The 15,173-nt window shown below is 30.5% G+C and overlaps 1 pseudogene; it reads left to right on the top strand.

The window, feature by feature from the left end:
* Positions 1-9,707: 9,707 nt before the first annotated feature.
* On the top strand, positions 9,708-11,518 carry LOC128197901 (GDSL esterase/lipase At2g03980-like; annotated as a pseudogene).
* Positions 11,519-15,173: the final 3,655 nt, after the last annotated feature.

Below are 15,173 nucleotides of genomic sequence, written 5' to 3'. Positions count from 1 at the left end.
CTGTGGGTTGAGCGAGTTCGAGGTGCTCTGGCGCGCTCTCACACTGACCGTCAAGGTAAGACTGTGTTCGATCTTGGCTCTCTTGTTCTTTGTTCAATCTACTGATGTTCGATCTATGTGTTGTAACTCAAAACATTTCATCTCTGGAGAAGTTGTCTCTTTTGGAGTAGTTTGCAAATGAATACAAACGGTTTGGTTGCACTCTTGAGTTTGTCACCGATAAATCTCAAGAAGGTTCATAGTTTTGTAGAGGTTTTGGTGGGATAGGTGGAATCTCGCGTTACCAGCTTGATATGCGAACATTTGATGATTTCTCTGATGATGGAGGCGTCTATGACTCTGAATAGCAATCAATGAAATACTTCCTACTGCTGGTGTAGGAAAGGGGAGCCAAAATACCTGCACCAGTGTTGGAGCTGGTTGCACTCGCTGCTGCTCCTCCTCCATATCTGTCTGTGGTGTTGCTTGGAATGTTTGATTGTGAATCAAGGTTTAATTTTATTACCCTTTGTCTGTTTCATTTTTGGAATAGGTTTTAGATTAGGTATATTGTTTTGTTGAAATACAACAAGTTTCTCTAATTCTTTTCTTAATATGGTTTTTTCATATGCTTTGCCTCTGAAGTGCCTCTTTCTGATACGAGTTACTTTCTTGTTCTCCTATCTTGCACACTCTGGCTCCACAAATTTCTACAAAGCTTATGGCAACACCTGGTGAAAATTTAGCATATCCTCTTACATGTAGTTTATTGCTAAAGCTTATGGCAACACCTGGTGAAAATTTAGCATATCCTCTTACATGTAGTTTATTGCTATTATTTTTACTTAATGTGCGCATAATAATTTCTCTAAACATTGTTGTTTCTTGTTTTCTAGCTCCCCAGCTCTCTATTGCTTGCCCCCAGAAAAGCCAGAACAAATATATGTTCCTCAGAGAAACGCTGCTTGGAATCAAAGAAGGTCAGTACTCATCAACGAACATACACAACCAAAAATCTTTTATTCCTTTGGACATTTAATTTTAAACTGCTGAAAAGCAGAATGTAGACGTTGAGTTGTTTCTCATGCTTTCAGATCCCTTACACTGGCTGCCATCTTTTTCATATTCTATGCTATGCTAATACACTTTTCTTGACCATAGATCCACTGTGTGAAGAACTTATTTTCCTGGCTTAAGAATTGACTGACTGTTTCTTCATTGTTGGACATAATTGATGCCAATAACATTGTTTCTTAGAGACTTTATGTTAAAGATACATATTCTATTTGGATTATTCAATGAAGGATTTTTTTTATTTAAGTGCTAATTGTTTATAATTGGTTTACTTCTTTGTAAATTAAGTGCTAAGTGAACTCATTGAGTTGTCTGTATTTGTCTCCTATTTAATTATAACCCTTAAGTGTTGGCCATAAGAAGGTAGTATCTTTTATATTTTGTGCCTAAGTTTTTCAAAATGATAAGTAATTTCCTTGCTTAGGTTATCTCAGTAATTCGATTTTGATCTTTTATTCCTTCATATATGCAAGGTTTCTTTAGCGCATCACTGATGCATTAATGGTATTTTCCAATATATAACCACAAACTGTATATTCTTTTTGCTTGTTGAGAACTTAGTTTTTAGATTCAAAGTACTGTTTATGGGGACTATTCATTTAGAGGATGCTGACTTTTTTTATTAAGGGAAACCTGTACTGCAGAGATTTAAGATCGACAATGTTGTAATGATACTAAATGTTGAGTGTAAAAGGGCAACAAAAGAATATAATGTAGTGGATATCATCTATAAATAACAAAGGTTGAGAGAGAGATCTGTTTGTCATTTTAATAAATGATTATACTTTCAGAAAATAGAGACCAGTAGGGAACATGGTCTCTTGAATACCCTAAATATTATTAAAGTTAATTTCTTTTATACTCAGTGTCTGTTAGTGATAAAATTGTTGTATTGTCACCAAAGCATATGCACTCTTACTCATATTCAGTCCCCAAATGCATTTGTTTTTCAATCAGCATATGCACTGTTAGTGATAAAAAGTTAATTTCTTTTTTCTATTTTTGAATTAATTTACTCTATGAATTATTGTTTTGAAATTTTTTTATTTTTTATCTTAAAAGTATATCATCTTTTTGTTGGTTGAAGCAGAGGTTAATTTCTAAAAGATTTAGATATGTTAGAACTTGGAAGGTGATTCCTAACTATGTGCATAGCTCATATGGAATGCACTTGAACATTCAAACAGATTATCACATAACGAGGTCAAATCAGAGTCACACTTTTGAATTTTCTGACAAAATAAGCAATGATCAAAACTTGACAAAACAGAATTGGAATTTAAAATTCAAATGATTCAAACAAAGATTTGGACCGAATAAAATGATGAAAATGGACTCAAAAAGGTAAACACAAACTGACTCACAATAGAACCTATTACAAAAGATTCAAATTAATATGTTAAGAAGTGGATGTTAAGTGAAACGCAACCTCACAAAACCGACTTGGAAGATGAGGTTTTCATATTTATCATATTTATGTTTGGTTGCCATATATATTTGTATCATTCTTCATTATAAATATAATACCCTATGTAATAATACCCTATGGATAATAAGGAAATTAGTCTTATACCTAGTTTTATATTCAATAACAGCTACTCCTCCGTGCTCAACGGATACTTGATACCCTTTATCTACGACCCTGATATCCCCAAATCATGTGATTTTTATGGTTACGTAGAAACCTCCCCAGTTTGCTCTAACTAAATATCTCACATTTTTATGTCCATCTCGGCTTGTGTGTTGGGTTGTCAAATGTCATAATGATCCAATTCCTACTGAGTCTTTGGGTCGTGACACTCTTGCTCAGCCATGTTTCGGCTATTAACCGTTAGGCTTTTACCTTACCCTCACATCCATGACAGGCCAGAAACTAAACAAGTCATGCTGGGTACAATATTCAATAGATTGGAAATCTAATGTCGTTTTAGTTAGGACCTGTTTGGTAGAGAGAATAGAAATAAGGTAAAGGGAAATGAAGAGGACGAGTGAGAATAGGTGAGAAAAAATGTGGAAGTTAAAGATGTTTGGCTAAAGAGAAAAAAAGGAGCGATGAAAAATAGTTTCCATCTTATGATATTGATTACAAATATGGATAAAGAGTTATGTCCATCTACAGTTACAGAGTTCTTACGGAGACATACTTCTCTCAGTCCGAGTCTTTATTTTTCCAAATTTGTCAATGGAGGTATATAATAGGGGAGCCATTATGGTGCATTCTGAAAAAGAGTTGCAAGAGCTGTGTGACTTTTTGAATAATCCCAACTGCATCATAACATCTTCAACTGGCAGCAGGTGTTCTACATGTTAGCTCTTAAATATTGATGTCTGCTATGGTTTTCATTGTTACTATGTTGTTTCAGTTTAACGTTGAAACCAGGCTTGTCAATTTGTTTTTCTTCTTTTTTTTGCAGTAATTGTTTTAAATATAACTATCAATTCTTACAAAATTGTATATATACTGATTTAGTAAAACTGTTTTTATAATACTCTTTAAAATTAATCTATTAATTGTCGATTTTAGGCCTTGGTTGATACTTGAAAAACTAGTGGGATTAGAAAATATTAAAGCATCAATAGGAGCCTTGGTGCATATATCAGAGGTAGGTTTGTATCCAGAATTTTACTTCAGAAATTTGTTTATATAGGGTAATAATAATCCTCACAGGCTATGTGTTTTCATTGTTTTCTTCTGTAAAATATATTGCAGGAAAAACAGAGAAGACGGATGAATAATTTGAAGGTTGTACATTCAGGAAGTAAAGAATTCCAGATAGCTAGTATTATGAGGGATTTATTTTGGGCATTTTCTGAGCACCAAGAACGCTTACAGAGCACTTGAGGAGAGAAGGATATTTGCAGCTAATGAACAATTAGCTTAAATGTTTGTCCTTCACTTCTTACTGTTTTTTTTCCTCATATGTAAATACAACTACTGTAAAGCGTTAAGAAAATGTTGATCGGCCCATAAATTAGCTTTTAAAGTTGATTTTTATATTCTAAAACCTAATTGGCAGGAATGTAAAGAAAAATAGTGAGATGTGCGGACAGAGAAACGAGCAAAAATAGATGATCGTAATGTTAAAACGATTAAACAAATATGATGATGTTGGATTCTGATAATTATATTAATTGTAGTAGGTGTGTTGAGATTGAGATTGTCGGCGTGATGTCTACGGGGTTAACTTTCTTAGCCGTATTTGCATTCTTATCAAGTAAAAGAAAAAATAATTTCACTTGAGCTTTGGAAAAGTTGAGAGGTTTATTTTTTACATCTGTGGGCGGTCAACAAGTCATTATGAGTGATTGAGACTTGTCTTTGATGAATGTAATTGCAAATGTATTCTCTCAGACATATCAGATATCATGTTGCTTCTATATCCTGAAAATTTTTAATGCGAAATGTAACAGGTTAGTTGATTCTATTGAGGCTTGGGATGTGGTGGTGGAAGTTTGAGAAAATTTTATGGAATGTGAATATCAGACCATGTTTAATAACTATGACAATGTCTTCAGTACGTTTGTAGTTCATGGCCTTTATTTTTCAAATATGTCAATCATATTTAGATTATTCCATGAATACATAATTTGTAAAGGCTTGGACGAACAGAGTAATGCATGTAGGGAACACAACCACAAACATGTATGTTTTAATGTTATTTTACTTAGTTGTGTTTAATAAATATTTTTTATAGTGTTGATGTTTTTATGTCAGGGTTAAGTATGCTCATTAGAGTCTATAGAAAGTTTTGAGCATTAGTATGAGAGATATTTGTTCTTGTTGAGATGCTATTCATAACATCATTATTCTGTAACACAACAAGATTAGCGCGTCCTTCAAAAAAGTTTTCTTGCTTACGAGTGGACCTTTTAAAGGAATAAAATCCAAAAGACTTATTAGACGTGTATCTTGATATGCTTTGGATCTCATTGTCGAGGAATTGGAATGAATACAACAGATAGGATTGGATACATCAAAGTGTGGATGCATATTGAGACACACGTTCGATCTCCCATGTACTTGTTAATTAGCACGATATGACCCTGAGTGAAATTCATATAATATGGAGGAGATTAAGTTTTTCAAATATTGAATTAAATGAAACTGAGCCCAAGTGATAACAATATTCTTATCCTAGGTTGGGCCAAAATTAGGAGATGTGCATGGAGGGGTGTTTCCTTGGAGGATTGGTGGGGAAATATAATGGGAATAAGGTCCAAGGTCATGTAGCTAGGACTGGACAAGGAGAAATGGTCACAGTTTTTGTGTAGATGGTGATGGTGTGGTGTTGCGTGATGACTTCAAGAGAAATGAGGCCAACTCAAGGAGAAAGGTGACTAAGGATGCCTCTAGGGTTGCTCTAGCCTTAATTTAGGAAGTGTTTGGCCTAAATTTGACAACATAACATTACATTAATCCAAGATGAAATGCAAGGATGGAGACACCTCTATATATATATATATATATATATATATATATATATATATATATATATATATATATATATATATATATATATATATATATATATATATATATATATATATATATATTTCAAGGGTGTCTCTTTCTAACCCTAAAAGCCTTTTTGTCTATCATAATTTAATCCTCAAGGTCCAATTTTGACTTCCTTATCTTATATGAAGAAATGGATTAAGATTCAAATACTACTCTAATTTTTCTATTTCTTTTTAACTTTTTTTATTTCTAAACAAATATATACAATCAAACTAATTACTTAAATAAAAAATTATTTTAGTTTTAAAATCCAAATATTAATTTTAATAATATTTTTATTCTAATTAATCGATCGAAAATATATATTCGTCCTAAGTTTAATCATATTTCTAAATTTAATAAAATAATTTAAATTAATGAAATCAATGATAAGGTAATTGTAATTTTTCTAAAATTATAATTCTCGTTAAATATAAGTAATTTATTAACTTATTAATTTTATAGATAAAAAAAATTAAAATTCATAGTTATATTTTTCTATTTTTGTATAGTCACATTTTATTATAAAATTTAATTTATTATCATTAAAATAGTTAAAAAATTTAAATACAAATATGAAATTTAAATTTTGTTTGTTAAAATTAGTTAATTTTGATATTATTATATAAAAAAGATTTTTCTCTTTTAGTATATATATTTGTTTTTTATGTTTTTTCTTTTAATAACTATTATTTTAAATTAAAGTAATTATTTTATCAATTTTATTTTTTAAATGACAGTTTTTTTAAATTGATTTATTTTATTTAACCTTTTTTAAAGTTAACTATTTTTTAAAGTTACAATAATTATCTATAATAAATTGATAAAAGGTATTTATATTTATTTTTATAATTGTAGTAATAATAATTTTTTATTATATTTTGGTTTTATAAAATCAAATAAATTGACACACTCACTTTTAACTAGGAGATTAAAAGAAAGTAACCTGTAATTAAAAATGTGTTCCAGGTAATCTTAATTATCTAGTCAATTTGAAAAAGAAATATGTCCTATATTTATATGTGCAAGGTAGTTTAATAGAATTCCTTAAGTAACTGAATTTGTCATATAATTTTGATGCATTTCATTCAACAAGTAATTACTAAATGCACTCGGAGACACTATACTCTATGTTCCAAGTCTACATGTAAATAAGGATTGATCTTGACAATTATTCTATAATATTTTTTTGGTTTGAACATTCTATTGTGGATTTTATTTTTGTTAATATGAATTATTTTATCTTTTAAATTATCTATATATATAAATTATAATTATATATTAAAAATGTATCTTTTATACATTTAATAAAATTTTTATTTTAATAATAATTAGAATAATTAATTTTTTACTTTTTATAATTATATGATAAAAGTTAACAAGTCTACCTTCCACGTAAGTTTTCACTAATAAACAATAATCATAATTCCTTTCTTTGACCTTATAATAATTTATTAAAATATTAAATCAATGTCCTCTCAATGTTATAATTTTTTTATCTTAATTAACAATTTTGATGGTGTTTTTCACTAACTTTCCACTTAACATTTAAAAGACGATGCAAAAGCCATATCATGTAATACTTCTCACTCTTAATTAACGATGTTAATGGTATTTTTTACTAACTTTTACAAAACCTAACTTTATTTTTATGGCTTATAAATTCCATTATTTTAAGTGGAAAAAAGAAAACATGATCATCATATTTTTATAACATTCAGAAAACCTTAATTTCAGGTGTAAATATCATACTTGTGTCATACTTTTCACTCTGAATTAATGATGCTGCTTGTGTTTTTTGTTGAGACAAAATCATAATGTCCAGAAACCCATGTTTTATGTTTTTAAATTTATCAAACAATACTCAATGAAATATTGTTATAAAAAAAAGGGTCCAAACAATTGGGTTTACCCAAAAGGCAGATTATTAACCAACAAAATCGTTTATCTGAATCACCAAGACAAAATATACATGATAAATGTTAGAGTAATTCTGACCATGAAAATAGCGTATAATGCAAATACATACTCTAAATGTTATCGAAACTATATATAGAATAACATATCAGGATAAAGGATATTCATCCCATTAAGCAAAATGCTAGCTTAAAAACTTGCCCTAAACGATATAAAACCCCTAATAGAGTATCTATACCCCCATAGCGTTTGAACTAGATAACACATGTATGATCTTGCATCTAAGCACTAACCTCATTTGAACACAAGCGCAAAATTATATAAACAATCTCATAAGATAAGTGTTTTGAAGAAATTATCTCTCATTGAAATCTCTTAATAAACTATATGAGTAAAATAAGCTAGCTTCCTAAGAAAACAAAAGTCTATCTCTTATATGACAGTAACATTAAAAAAGAATGAATATTCAATATAATGTTATATCAAGCAAAGCTTTCTAGAGAAAACATTGTCCGATGAATGACCATTAAATGCTCGTTATAAACCTGAAGAGGTAAAACTTGTGTAAGATTCTTAAAGATTAATGAAACTCCTTTAAAAGTTCTTAAGGGATAGTTGGATGTAACTCAAGATTGAGTGAAGTAGTATAAAATCTGTATTTTATTGCTTTGCTCTTTAAAAACGTTTGTCATATACACCCTTTATAAAAACCAGTGTATAAACATCTTATTTGAATTATTTATCTTTTACAAATCCATTAGATCCCACTTTGCAAAATAGCTTTTAAAACACTATTCACCACCCTCTAGTGCTTTTTTGTGATTTAATAAATAGTAAAGGGTTTTGACAATAAAGCATATATGTAATTAGTGGGATGAAAAGGAATATAGCCTAACCTATAAGAGAGGGGGCAAAGGGAGTGATATATAAAATACTAAAACACTTTTTTTTTTTTAATTTAGCTTTTGTGCAAGTGTCTTAGAATTACCACTAAGGAAAATGGGCTTTACACCCATTGTAAAGAAGTTCAAAGGGATATGAAAGATGGTACTGGAAAAGATAGTTGAAGTATTTTGGAAGAAATCTTATGCGTGAGTAGCTTAATGTATTATGGAGAACACCATACTATAACAAAGAAAATGCTAAATAGTAAAGTGTCCCATGGAAGAAAACAAGGAAATATAACAGTACTTTAATAGGTGTTGCATACGTGTTGTCTTGTGAAATTTTGGTGCAATCTTATGAAAATAGAATGCATTCTTTGACATAGTAGAAAGATTGACTTATCTTTTGCAATATGAATTTTTATCTACAATATTAAGGACATGTTAGGCATATTGTTTGGTTAAATAGCTCAAAAATGGATTTTTCTTTTGTAATCAAATCATTTGAAAAATGTTATGTTCGGTATAGGATTGAAGTACCTTCCCTAAGTAGTCAATTTATTAATGTAAATGCCTAAGTAATCAAATAATTTACGATGCCTATTATTGTAAATGTCACGTATAAGGATTGAAGTACCCTAAGTACTCAATTTATTATTATATAGTTTTCTTTCATGATAAAAACAAATAAATAAAAAATATATGTATTTTTTAAAAAAAAGTAGAGGTGCATAAGAAACAAAATTAAGAAAGAAATAAATTTAAGAAAATAAGGGTTAATTACACACATTTTACTTTTGCAACTCATTTTCTTCAAACTTAATTGTTAATATTAATGATTTACTAGAGAGTAAAAAATTTTACAATGAAGAGATTTTAAAATAAAAAATACTATAAAAATGAATTTGATTTGACATAACTATTTTATATATAGCTACCTTCTAACTAATAAGAACTATATTTACACAAAAATAAAAATAAGAAATATAACTTTAAAAATTAGTTAAGAAAAATGAAGAAAGATGGAGCTAAAAATAGATGAAAATGAAAGAATAAAGTAGAATGAGTTAGCCTCTATCTAATGTAGAAAAGAATAACAAAAATTGTATTTGGAAATAAAATAGGAATTAGAAGAAAAGGAAAGAATAAAGTAGAATGAGTTAGTCTTTATCTAATTTAGAAAGGAATAACAAAACTCGTATTTGGAAACAAAATAGGAATTAAAAATGAAACATGCTGAGAGATAACTACACACATTTGAGTTGTACTTATTGTTATGAATAAGTAATGGTTACTTAAAAAACCATTATTTAAGAAACTAGTTGCATTGTTCAATTGCTCCAAAATAAAACAAAATGGGAAAAAGCTTAAAAATTCTCTGGGTTATTTGCATAATCATAACTCAACAATTAGCATTATTTGCCAATGCCTCACATTCTAGAAAGAGGATTGTGCCAGCTTTGTACGTTTTTAGTGATTCAACTGTAGATGCTGGAAATAATAACAACCTCAACACACTTGTCAAGGCAAATGCATTTCCCTATGGTATTGACTTCAATAACTGTTCTACAGGAAGGTTTAGTAATGGAAGAACCCTTGATGACCTTATTGGTAACTTTTTAATTTATTATTTCCATGCAAACATAAAAAAAAAACAATGTTACAAGGATTATTATACATTTTTTGTCCTTTTGTAGCTATTAGATTGGGTTTGCCAATGTCACCTCCATACTTAGGTGTGAACAAGTCTAGGAGACATCAAGTAATAAGATAAATTAACTATGCATCAGGCTCTTGTGAAATCTTGAATTCAACTGGAGCAGTAAGATTCAAAATAAATAAATAGAGTTTAATGTACTTTTTTTTCCTCAAATTGTTTTCAAAAATTATGTTTCATTTATAAAAACTATATATTTATTTCTTTGCATTTTATGGAAGTCATATAAAATATCCTTTCCAGCAAAGAAGAAATGAAAGTTATATTCTAATTCACAATAGAACTCCATTTATGGTATAATAAATATTTTAAATGTTATTTGTTGAAAAGATGTTTTATATAATTTTTATAAAATACAACATATATTCAATTTAGAAAAAAAATATAATTTTTAAAAGCCACTTAATGATAAGAAACATATTTGACTCATAAATAAAAATTTCTTATTTAATTTATTTCTCATCATATTTTTATTTTGTGACGAAGGGAGATTGTTTGTATTTAGACAAATAAATTGAATACTTCATCTCAACTGTGGCCAACGATCTTCCAAGAAGCATACATAGCAAAACAAAACTAAGACATTACTTAGCCAATTCCTTATATCTCTTATCAATTGGATCTAATGATTACATGTTGAACTATTTCAAGTATCCAAATGGAACCAATAATAATGTAAATCCAGAAAAATATGCAGATTACCTACTTGAACAACTGGTTTCACATATCAAGGTAATCTTTTAATAAATGTTTTGAATTATATACGTTGATTTCGCACATGTAGTAATTGTTAAATTTTAATGTCACCTTTCAATTAAGTATTTTACATATAATAGGTATTTAATTTTTTCCAAATAATGTGAAAAATGTGTTTCCTTCATTCTTTCTTTTTCCCTAAAGAATTTATGATCTCGGAGCTCGAAAGTTTGTGGTAAGTAGAATTGGTCAAATTGGTTGCACACCAGTATCTATTATAAGAACACTATATTCTCAAAAATGCAATGAAGATATAAATCAAAAGGTTAAACACTACTCAAACAAACTCCTTGGGAAGCTACAAGAGATGCAAACTCAACTCTCATATTCACACTTTATTAATTTGGATAATTACAATTTCTCCCAGAAAATAAGAAATTCTCCCTAAAACTTTGGTAAACAACGTCTCCCATTAATCTCTTGAAAAAAAAGAATTAATAAGTTCATTCGTGTGTTTTTTGTATTCAAGTATGATCATAACTTATGCTTTTATTTATTGCATTTTCAGGGTTCAAATATATTTTTGACTCGTGTGTCCAAGGAAGGAAACCTTGTGCAAACCGGAATGAATATTATTTTTTTAAATTTGCTCACCCTACTGAAGCTACAAATAAAATATATGAAAATGAGTGTTTTAGTGAAACCCATTTGTGTCTTCCTTACAATATTTTGAAATTGATTCATTCAAATTAAAATATTTGTACCACATTCTTGTATAAAAATATCATCAACAATGTTTGTTATTGTTGTTCACTTTCTCTTTATGTATGATAAACAAGTTATACTTAAAATGTTTTGTGTACTATATAGTAGTGAGAAAAAAGGAGAAAAATACAATAGATATTGTGGGAAGAGATGTTTTTGGAGATGAAATATCAAGAATTTGAGTTTTAGGAGGGTGATGAATACATATATGGAAGGTGGATAAATTAACAAAATAATATTCTATACTTATTTTTTGTAAAATTAGACCTAGTAAGGTTGGAAATATGTTACTATGAATGATTTTTCCATACTAGATACACTACAAGAAAATTGTGATTTACATATAGAGTATTACATACGAATTATGATCCATAGGTAATGGATATGTTACATATGGATATTTCATACGGATGTTGGAAATTCCATTACATATGGGTTTTTCCATAGGTAATCGAAAAAACTTTACATACAGATTATCCGTATGTAAAATTCGTATGTAATGTTGACGCGTTTGGGTGGAAACTTTGCGAAGGATATATTCGTATGTAAGTGGAAAAATATTTACCTATTGATTTTACATATGGATTTTAAAATAATTAATAATTAAAAAATAAAAATAAGTTGTTGAGAAGATGACTTTGCGATCACTCATAGCTCTCGAACTCTTTCTCCCTCACTCGAGCCACTCAACGCTGGTTCTCCCTTAATCGAACTACTCAAACCCTCTTTTTCCCCAACTACAACCATGGTTATCCCTCATTGAAACCCTATTCTCGCACTCTTTCTTTGTTAGTGGAGTCGTGCTTCTCTCTCGTTAGGGTTGTGCTAAAACTCGTTACCTTTATTGATGACAACTCCTTTTAGGACTTTCCATCCAAAGAAGAAACAACTTAAACTAAGACTAAAGAAAGGGAAGTAGAATAAGAATTTCTAAAGCTCTTTCCTTATCTAAGTCTTAGATGGATTTACTTTGCTAAATAATATTTGCATTGTTTTGTAGGCCTTAAATAAAGGTTGAAGACCATGGAGAATCAACCAAAGAAGCTTGGAGAGCCAAAGGAAGCAAAGGAATCAAAGAAGGGATGAAAAAGGGTGTTTTCTGGATTGAAGCTAATAGCTTCCGGATTGGAAATGCATGTAAATTGAGCTTCCAGATTGGAAATCGCGCCCAACCATCTGCTGCTCGCGCCCAGCCAAAATGCACCAGAATTCAGCATTTTAAACACGTTTTAAATGTGTTTTCTGTGAGACTTGTGGCCCAAGCTCTGAAGCGTCTCAAGCACACTTCCTTTGTATATTGTAGAAGCTTGCAAAGCAAGATTTAGAGCTCTCTCTTCACCTATAAAAGAGAGATGCATCTCCTTTGTAAAATCAACTTTGAAATGATAAAGAAATGTTGTTGAGTTTACTCCAGGTTTATTCTTTCAGAGTTCACTTCTTTATGCTATTTTGCACTCCCTCCTCTAACTTTCTTCCCTTTTGGAAGGCTTTTTGAGCTTGAGAAACCTCACACACTCACCAAACCTCCACTGAACCATTCATGGAACACTTGATGTGCATCCACGTCTTCATTCTTCAACTCATTCTGCTGCCACGATTCTGAGTTTGGAGGAGCTCTCACTTGAAGTGTGGAGCCGCTCTGTTTGATGAATCGACAAGTGTACCGAATCACACAAGTAATATAAAATGGTAAGACCAAGTATCGTATCCCAAAGGACTCTCGGCACTAGACAGTCGTGTGATAACCCGATTAATTAAGACTTAAACAAAACAAGGTCATTGATTTCATATGCAAAGACAAAAAATTAAATATGAATGCAATTTGATCAATAGCAAAAGAGCTCAGTGATAAACGGATGTTGTTTAATATGAGATGAATATGTTGTTAGGGTTAGATTTCACTAAGCTTCCTCTCATGTATGTGATGACGAATTTATCAACACCGAAAAACGGCGCCAAAAACTTGTTTAACCCTCGACAAGTATGGCCGAATCGTATCAAGTAATAAACTCGGTAAGACCAAGTATCGTTCTCCCAAAGGACTCACGACCTAGTTAGTTGTATGATTTGTTGATTATTTAAGACTTGTGAAAAATGGATTGTAGGTTTTAAATGCAAAAGATAATAATTAAACATGTATGCATGAATTTGATCAATGGAAAAGAGGAAATCAAACACTTTAATGAATTAGATGGATGAGTATGTTGTTGGGGTAATCAATTTCATCTTATCCACTCTCATATACTTTAGGAATTCATCATTCTTTTCATCAATGTTAATGCCACTCTCTAAATCACCTTGCAAGAAGGCCTATCCTTAATTACGAGTTCATACAATTCCTAGCATCCCTAATAATTAATTCTGAAGTGCAGAAGCTTAACGGCAACCAACCCTCATATTCCTATGTCTAGGCAATATGCTATTGGGAGAAATTTCCCGGATCTAGATTTCCCCGTACGTTCCCATATTGACAAAATCAATAATCATGGCATTGAATGAGTTAAACAATGCAAGCTTTAAGCAAGGAGGAAAAACCCTAACTAATGATGAAAGAAAGCATGTATCTTAAAATAAGATGTTAAAACATAAATTCCATATATGAGAGTTTCACAAGATTACATTGATTCCCCAACAACAATACAAGGTTTAGTTCACCATATTCATGGTGAATCTAGATGAACAATAATGAAAGAATGAAAAATAGAACCCTAGAAAGATGAGAAGGTAGCCTAAGCATCCAAGATCTTCCTCCAAGGGGTGGAAAAGTGTGTGTTTGCTTCGTCTCAGCCAAAGATACAAACCCTAGGAAGTCCTAAAGCTTATATACTATTCGTAATATTACAGAAAAGTGGGCCTAAGCCCAAAAGACCACCGCTCAGCGGTACTAGCGCAAATTCAATTTTCCCCTCAGCTGCATTTTCACCCCTCAACGGAGCCAACAGGTGTTCCTGAGTGCCGCTCAGCGGTAAACTGTCGCTGAGCGGTACTTGCAGCTTCTCCTTTTGCACTTTTTGAGTTCTTTTCTGATTCCATCTCTATCCTTCTTCACTTCTTTCACCAAATTCACCTTAAAACCTACATAAAACACTGAAATCAAGTATAAACCTGTCCAGCTCTCTTATTTCCAAAAATATGAACAAAAGCATGATTCGAAGCTAGTTTCTAAGTGTTATAGGTTGCTTTTAGTATCAATTTTAAGCATGAAAATAACAGTTTTTCAACTGTTATCACAACCCCAAACTTAAAACTTTGCTTGTCCTTAAGCAAACAAGATGTATCTCAATCTTCTACCAATCAATACAATAGTTTACTCCATTCAAAAATCCTTTTTTCAAGATAAGTAAAAACTTCAATTAAGCTCATGACAAAGACTTCAATCAAGACATACATATGCTTTAGTGTTCACAAAGTCACTTAATATCCAACAAATGCTATTTTTCATGAATGATCAATCAACTAAGCATAGATGTTCATGTGCTCATGGAATATTTCCTCACTAAGTAACACTCAAATACAAGTGTATAAGAGGTAATCACTCATTCGCTCTATTATCACAGTGTCACATGAATTGACTTTGTCTTTCATTTAACCACAATCAAATAAATTCACAAGCATGCATCATCACAAGGACTTTTCAATGGCT

This window comes from Vigna angularis, chromosome 7, assembly GCF_016808095.1.
Source record: "Vigna angularis cultivar LongXiaoDou No.4 chromosome 7, ASM1680809v1, whole genome shotgun sequence".
Lineage (NCBI taxonomy): Eukaryota > Viridiplantae > Streptophyta > Magnoliopsida > Fabales > Fabaceae > Vigna > Vigna angularis.
Note: the sequence above shows the minus strand (reverse complement) of the source record. Positions and strands in the feature narration are given on the sequence as shown.